This window comes from Piliocolobus tephrosceles, chromosome 3 (assembly GCF_002776525.5).
Source record: "Piliocolobus tephrosceles isolate RC106 chromosome 3, ASM277652v3, whole genome shotgun sequence".
NCBI classification, from domain to species: Eukaryota; Metazoa; Chordata; class Mammalia; order Primates; family Cercopithecidae; genus Piliocolobus; species Piliocolobus tephrosceles.
In genome coordinates this window covers 138098312-138105654 of record NC_045436.1, presented here as the reverse complement: position 1 = coordinate 138105654, position 7343 = coordinate 138098312, and the positions used below count along the sequence as shown (strand labels likewise).

Here is a 7343-nt window from a genome sequence, read left to right as displayed (position 1 = left end):
TAATAGCTTACTCAAGCTTTTTAAATAAGTTAATTTTATTTCTCATCAAATAACCTAAATTCCTCAATTTGAACATATTAAATAATTAGTTTTAAAATTTTTTATGTAGGGGCATTAAGAACAATTGTAATTATGAATTTAATCTATAGGGAAAGATAGTTACAGAAACTATTAAAGAGAGGCCAGGCCCAGATGATATTTTGTGTGTGTTTTGTACTTCTTGCAGCAATTACACTTTTGGCATTTGACTTGTTAGTAGTAAAGGGCTGGATGATTTGAGTTATCAGAACAATTAAGTAATTTGAAGATAATTGTTACAGAGAATTAAAGTATTTTTTGAGGAAAAAAGATAATTTTATGGATATGTTTGAAATTATGAGTTATTTTTAGAAAAATTATGCTATAAAATGGATTTTTGTTTGAATGTCATCAACTTTCTTATTTTTAGAAAAATAACCACAGCTGATGTAAATGAAAAGAACCTCCTCAGTTGTTGCAAAAATCAGTGCCCTAAAGAGGTAAGCTTTACTAGAACCTTTTAAATTGTATTCCTTGGGCATTGTTTCTCTTGGATTTTCTTTTTTCTTGTTTGGTCAAATTATTTCAGGTCTTCTCTGTTGTAGCTTTTTAAATAAAAATGTAAGACATAGGGTAGATGTATCTCATTTTATAAATTTGGTGATATTAGGACCTGAAATGACCCTTTGAAGATTTAAGAAAGCAATTTTAGAGATAGCTTACATACTTTATGTAATAAAGTATTAACCTAGTGCTTATCCCTCAAAATGTGATTCATACTTAAAGTATGTCAGAAATGATGTGGGTCATAGCAGTTAGACAGTAAATCCATAGTAGTTTATTTTTAAAAATAGGGATGCGTGTGTGTATGCATGTGCATGTGTGTACATCTGTGGTGGGATAATGTGCAAGGATAGATATTAATATCCACAGCATTTTGAAGATGATGACGTAGAAGATACCTCTGCATTTTCATTGTGGCCTTTTGTGTTGGTGCCATTCAGATCATTGACTCTTTCAAGTTCATTACTCTATTAATATAAAACATTCACCTATAAAGTTGTGTTTTTAAAGATTCTGGTGGTTGTGTAAGCATTTTATTCAAACTAAAACTATCAAAAAGTAGTTAGAAAAAATTGTGCAAAGTAAAAAGGTAAAGAAACTCGCTACTGATTTATCCTGGTAATAATTTGAGAAACCAAAGCAGTCCGTCTACATTTGGCCAATCTGAAAGGGAAGGTGCACTTCTGGATTTGGGAGTGGGACAGTTAAAATTACTTGATTTGGGTAGACATTTAAAAAGGAATCCTTTTGACTTACAGATGTACTATATAGTACCTTTTTCCTTTAAATTGTCTTTATACACTTATCTAAGTGTTTCTCACCTTATTTAGAGTCAGAAATAGATGACAACTGAGTCTTTTTTTTTTCTTTTCTTTTCTTTTTCTCTTTTTTTTTTGAGACGGAGTCTTCTCTGTAGCCCAGGCTGGAGTGCAGTGGTCGGATCTCGGCTCACTGCACGCTCCGCCTCCCAGGTTCACGCCATTCTCCTGCCTCAGCCTTCCGAGTAGCTGGGACGACAGGCGCCCGCTACCATGCCTGGCCAATTTTTTGTATTTTTAATAGAGACGGGGTTTCATTGTGTTAGCCAGGATGATCTCGATCTCCTGACCTCGTGATCCACCCGCCTTGGCCTCCCTAAGTGCTGGGATTATAGGCGTGAGCCACCATGCCCGGCCGATGACAACTGAGTCTGAAATATCATAATCCGTCTTTGATTAAGTATAAAACAGGAATCAATACATTACATACCTTAGGCTTTGGACCACTTTTTATGGATTTAAAATCTGTTGGAAATTGAGTTTTTAAATTTATGTAAGATTATAAGAAGAGAGGCCATTTGAAGTAACAAATGGTTATTTCGATAATCCTGTCTTTATAAGTGAAACTAGGGTGTGGGATATTTCAAATTTAATTTTTTGAATTATTCAAATCCTGAACTTGCCTTGTTAAAATAAATTTTATTTCATCCCAATTCAGATTCCAGGTAATAAGTAGTTGGGAATGTTTTATTTTTAATCTTAGTAACCTTGTATGATTTATTAGGAAGAAACATGATAATTTAATTCAGGTGTTGCTAATTTGTAACTTAGAATTTCCTTAGTTATAAATAAGTTGTGATGCTATGACTTTTGGTGGGACTAGATGGGTCATTTTCATGATTTTGGATTCTAGGTCCTTCTGGAACCCCTGGTATTACTAGATCTCCTTGGACTTTCTTGAAAAATGTATCTGGAGCCTGGGAACAATCCAAATGGCCGTTATAGTTTGGGACAATCTAAGAGTAGACTGGTGAATTTCACTGTGTCTAGTAGAACTCATTTTCATTTATGGTCCCTTGACGTTGGTGGCACCATAACAGTAATTCTAACGCTTTAACATTCATTCGAATCACTTTAAGGGTTTGTTAAAACACAGATTGCTGGGCCGGGCATGGTGGCTTATACCTGTAATCCCAGCACTTTGGGAGGCTGAGGTGGGTGGATGACCTGAGGTCAGGAGTTTGATAGCAACCTGGCTAACATGGTGAAACCCCGTTTCTACTAAAAAATACAAAAGAAAAAAAAATAGCCTGGCGTGGTGGCGTGTGCCTGTAATCCCAGCTACTCGGGAGGCTGAGGCAGGAGAATCGCTTGAACCTGGGAGGCGGAAGTTGCAGTGAGCCAAGATAGTGCCATTGCACTCCAGCTTGGGCAACAAAGCAAAACTCCTCTCAAAAAACAAACAAACAAACAAACACAGATTGCTGGGTCCCCATCTAGAGTTTCTGATTTTGTAGGCCTGGAGTGGGGCCTACATTTTGCATTTCTGTTAAATAGTAAGCAATAGTGATACTGTTGGTCCAAGAGCACACATTGAGAACCAGTGAGCTACAGAATGAGGTCATAATTAGAATCAGCCAAGAAGTATATCACTTTGAATCTTTGTACTTCAAAGTTAAGGTATGGGATTCTGGTAAATTCTGATGTACTCTTATATATGTTCTCGTCTCTTTCCCATACTATAGATTCTTATGGGTGGGGGACTATGTTGTATTTGTCTTTGTATCCAGTGCCTGTTACACAGGTTGTACACATTAAGCTGCTGGTAAATGTTTATTGAATGTGAATAAAAGAATAAATTGTGGGAGTGGCGTAAGCTTATCCTTCCAGCTCCACTGTGTCTCTGATATACACTCTATGGATTATTAGGTTTGAATTTAACTAAATGAAAACATAAGGATGCCATTAAGAACATACCTTTAAACGGTGCCCCACATATGCATTTCTGCTCTTTTTAAAAAGAGATATAAAGAGGAACAAAATGGAAGTTTTATTTTATTTTGCGTGGTATGGGGCTTCAGTTATTTTATTTTTTAAAACATGTTTAAAGTTTTTCATTGATTAAAATTTTATATATTTACCATAGGCAACATGTTTTGAAATATGTATACATTGTGGAATGGCCAAGTTGAGTTAATATATGCATTTTTTTATGGTGAGAACACTTAACATCTACTCTTAGCAATGTTTAAGAATACAATATATGTTATTAACTATAGTCACTATTTTGTACAATAGATGTTTTGCATTTATTTCTCATATCTAACTGAAATTTTGTATACTTTGACCAAAATTCTCCCAATCCCCTTCTGTCCTTCAGTCACTGGCAACTACCATTCTGTTCTTTCACTTATATGAGTTCAGCTTTTTTATATTTCACATATAAGTGAGATCATGTGGTATTTCTACTTTTTTTTTTTTTTTTTGAGACGGAGTCTTACAGTGTTGGAGTACAGTGGTGCAATCTGGCTCACTACAACCTCAACCTTCCAGGTTCAAGCGATTCTTCTGCCTCAGCTGCCCAAGTAGCTGAGATTACAGGCACACGCCACTACGCCCAGCTAATTTTTTGTATTTTTAGTAGAAACAGGGTTTCACCATGTTGGCTAGGCTGGTCTTGAACCCCTGAACTCGTGATTCGCCCATGTTGGCTTCCCAAAGTGCTGGGATTACAGGTGTGAGACACTGTGCCTGGCTGGTATTTCTGCTTTTTAAAATTATTTATGAATTTGGTTTTCTCATTCCCATGCAAACTTTTCTACTTTTTAGTTGGAAAAATTATTTAACTTCTCTGTAACTGAACTTGTTCATATATAAAATGGTGCACTAGTAATACCCATGTCAGAGTGCTGAGTATTATATGAGGTAATAACATGTAATGGACTTAGTTAATGGTAAGCACTATATATGTGGTAGTTATGGTGATTATGATTATCTACAAACAATATTGTTCTACAAGCGTTTCTTAGTTCTTTTGAAAGAGGGCTTTTCCTATTATTGGAATTAAAGTGGAACATTTTGATGCAGACAGTGTTGTTTGTCAGTAAACTGTTTGGTATGACTTACTGAAGTGCTAGCAGAATGATGTTGAGGGCTGAGTAGAGTAGAAAAACCCTGTCCCGCTTTGAGTGCGAAGGGCAATACATCTCATCTCTTAAGTGAATATTTTAGAAAGACCTCTGTTTTTTGCTATGAAATCTGTATTAAAGATAGCCATCATTTTATCTTGTGCATTCAAGTCAGCTTTCTTTGTAACTGCTTTTCAGTTTTTTCAGAAATATAACCTGGGTTTTGAGATGACATATACTTACTTACACATCTAACAGGAAAATGGTCACGTGATTTAATTTTTTTAAGCAATGAAATATCACATATATATCTAAAAGTACATAATATAATATAAATATGTATGGTTTAACAGTTAAAAAGTGAATACCATGTTAACTCTACCCAGGTCAAAAAATCAAGTAATGTTGACATACCAGAAATTTGTCAAGGTCCCTGTCTGACTATAGTTCCCATCACCTATCCTATAGGCTAACCACCCTTTTATAGTAATCCTTTCCTTACTTTTATTTACAGTTTTTACTACCAGTATGTATATCTGCAGACAATATTGTTTGCCAATGTTAAAAGTTTGGGGGGCGGAGCAAGATGGCCAAATAGGAACAGCTCCAGTCTCCAGCTCCCAGCGCGAGCAACACAGAAGACAGGTGATTTCTGCATTTTCAACTGAGATACTGGGTTTATCTCACTAGGGAGTGCCGGACAATTGGTGCTGGTCAGCTGTTGCAGCCCAACCAGCCAGAGCTGAAGCAGGGCGAGGCATCGCCTCACCTGGGAAGCGCAAGGGGGAAGGGAATCCCTTTTTGTAGTCAGGGGAACTGAGACACATAACACCTGGAAAATCAGGTAACTCCCACCCCAATACAGCACTTTAAGCAAACGGGCACACCAGGAGATTATATCCCACACCTGGCCGGGAGGGTCCCACGCCCACCGAGCCTTCCTCATTGCTAGCACAGCAGTCTGCGATCTAACTGCAAGGCAGCAGTGAGGCTGGGGGAGGGGCGCCCACCATTGCTGAGGCTTAAGTAGGTAAACAGAGCCCTGGGAAGATCGAACTGGGTGGAGCTCACAGCAGCTCAAGGAAGCCTGCCAGTCTCTGTAGACTCCATCTCTGGGGACAGGTCACAGCTAAACAACAATAATAACAACAACAACAACAACAACAAAAGCAGGAGAAACCTCTGCAGACGCAAACGACTCTGTCTGACAGCTTTGAAGAGAGCAGTGGATCTCACAACACGGAGGTTGAGATCTGAGAAGGGACAGACTGCCTGCTCAAGTGGGTCCCTGATCCCTTAGTAGCCTAACTGGGAGACATCCCCCACTAGGGGCAGACCGACACCCCAAATCTCACACGGTGGAGTACACCCCTGAGAGGAAGCTTCCAGAGTAAGAATCAGACAGGTACACTCACTGTTCAGCAATATTCTATCTTCTGCAGCCTCTGCTGCTGACACCCAGGCAAACAGGGTCTGGAGTGGACCTCAAGCAATCTCCAACAGACCTACAGTTGAGGGGCCTGTTAGAAGGAAAACTAACAAACAGGAAGGATACCCACACCAAAACCCCATCAATACGTCACCATCATCAATGACCAGAGGAAGATAAAACCACAAAGATGGGGAAAAAGCAGGGCAGAAAAGCTGGAAATTCAAAGAATAAGAGCTCATCTCCCCCTCCAAAGGAAGACAGCTCATCGCCAGCAACGAATCAAAGCTGGTCAGAGAATGACTTTGACAAGATGAAAGAAGAAGGCTTCAGCCCATCAAACTTCTCAGAGCTAAAGGAGGAATTATGTACCCAGCTCAAAGAAACTAAAAATCTTGAAAAAAGAGTGGAAGAATTGATAACCAGAATAATTAATGCAGAGAAGGCCATAAACGAACTGACAGAGATGAAAACCATGACACGAGAAATACGTGACAAATGCACAAGCTTCAGTAACTGACTCGATCAACTGGAAGAAAGAGTATCAGCAATTGAGGATAAATGAATGAAATGAAGCGAGAAGAGAAGTCTAAAGAAAAAAGAAGAAAAAGAAATGAACAAAGCCTGCAAGAAGTATGGGATTATGTAAAAAGACCAAATCTATGTCTGATTGGGGTGCCTGAAAGTGAGGGAGAAAATGGAACCAAGTTGGAAAACACTCTTCAGGATATCATCCAGGAGAACTTCCCCAACGTAGTAAGGCAGGGCAACATTCAAATTCATGAAATGCAGAGAACGCCACAAAGATACTCCTCGAGAAGAGCAACTCCAAGACACATAATTGCCAGATTCACCAAGGTTGAAATGAAGGAAAAAATCTTAAGGGCAGCCAGAGAGAAAGGTCGGGTTACCCACAAAGGGAAGCCCATCAGACTAACAGCAGATCTCTCAGTGGAAACTCTCCAAGCCAGAAGAGAGTGGGGGCCAATATTCATATTCTTAAAGAAAAGAATTTTCAACCCAGAATTTCATATCCAGCCAAACTAAGTTTCATAAGTGAAGGAGAAATAAAATCCTTTACAGACAAGGAAATGCTTAGAGATTTTGTCAACACCAGGCCTGCCTTACAAGAGACCCTGAAGGAAGCACTAAACAAGAAAGGAACAACCGGTACCAGCCATTGCAAAAACATGCCAAAATGTAAAGACCATTGAGGCTAGGAAGAAACTGCATCAACTAACGAGCAAAATAACCAGTTAGTATCATAATGGCGGGATCAAGTTCACACATAATAATATTAACCTTAAATGTAAATGGACTAAATGCTCCAATTAAAAGACAGAGACTGGCAAACTGGATAAAGAGTCAAGACCCATCAGTCTACTGTATTCAGGAGACTCATCTCACATGCAGAGACATACATAGGCTCAAAATAAAGGGATGGAG

General features: G+C 38.6%; 1 protein-coding gene across 1 annotated transcript in view; it reads left to right on the top strand.

Moving 5' to 3' along the window:
* Positions 1-448: 448 nt before the first annotated feature.
* Positions 449-7343, top strand: part of LOC113225095 (NF-X1-type zinc finger protein NFXL1-like) — a 22906-nt gene continuing 16011 nt past the window's right edge. Inside the window, exon 1 of the mRNA XM_026455814.1 lies at positions 449-518. The gene's annotated coding sequence lies outside the window, so the exon portion shown is untranslated. The remainder of the gene's footprint in view (positions 519-7343) is intronic.